Below are 1048 nucleotides of genomic sequence, written 5' to 3' on the forward strand. Positions count from 1 at the left end.
CAGTTTTCCACTCATCCCCCTCCCTTATGCGGACCAAATGATAAGCGTTACGCAAATCCAACTTGGTGAAGATGGATGCTCCCTGCAACCGCTCGAAGGCTGAAGACATCAATGGCAAAGGATAAGTATTCTTTACCGTGATGTTGTTCAACCCTTGGTAATCAATGCATGGTCGCAGGGAACCATCCTTCTTCCCCACAAAAAAAAACCTGCCCCCGCGGGAGAAGAGGAAGGACGAATGAGCCCGGCTGCTAGAGAATCAGAAATGTATTTCTCCATGGCCTCCCTTTCTGGAGCAGAAAGCGAGTATAACCTGCCCTTAGGCGGAGACGTACCTGGTACTAAATCTATACCACAGTCATAGGGACGATGTGGAGGAAGAGAAGCAGCCCGGGACTTACTGAACACTTCCTTCAGGTCGAGGTACTCCTTGGGCACGTTAGACAGGCTCACCAGCTCATTCTGCAACAAAAAACAAGACACAGACGAACAAGCAGACATAAGACAAGACGCATAACATTGGTCACTCCACGCCGAGATGGAACTCTGACCCCAGTCCACCCAGGGATTGTGATGCACCAGCCAGGGGTGGCCCAGCACGACAGGAGCCAGCGGAGATTCAGTGAGCAGGAGTGTGAGTTTCTCAATATGATTTCCTGAGGTGATGAGGGTGACAGGTTCAGTAGTATGTGTGATGCTAGGAAGAGCCTGTCCGTTGAGTGCGTTGACAGAGATAATATGGGTGAGAGGAACAATGGGTATCTGAAGGTGTTGTGCTAGGTTGTAGTCCATAAAGTTACCTTCAGCTCTGGAATCCAGCAGGGCCTGGCAGTTGTGGATACCGGCTGCCCATTGCAGTCTTACCGGGAGGAGAGTTGAGGATGAGGATTTTCCCAGGGACAATCCACCCGACAGTAACCTCAGCTCTACTGCCGGGCTTGGCCTTTTACTTGACAGTCAGCTAGGAAATGATCCGCAACGCTGCAATACAAGCAAAGTCCCCTTGCTCTCCGACGGTCCCTCTCCTCCCGGGAAAGCCGAGCTCTTC

The 1048-nt window shown here is 51.5% G+C and overlaps 1 protein-coding gene across 1 annotated transcript in view; it reads left to right on the forward strand.

Moving 5' to 3' along the window:
• The window catches only part of LOC107572975 (sodium/potassium-transporting ATPase subunit beta-2-like), a 15753-nt gene that overhangs the window by 4994 nt on the left and 9711 nt on the right, over positions 1-1048 (forward strand). The window lies entirely within an intron of this gene.

The sequence above is a fragment of the Sinocyclocheilus grahami genome, unplaced genomic scaffold (genome assembly GCF_001515645.1).
Source record: "Sinocyclocheilus grahami isolate Dianchi unplaced genomic scaffold, SAMN03320097.WGS_v1.1 scaffold1842.1, whole genome shotgun sequence".
NCBI lineage: Eukaryota > Metazoa > Chordata > Actinopteri > Cypriniformes > Cyprinidae > Sinocyclocheilus > Sinocyclocheilus grahami.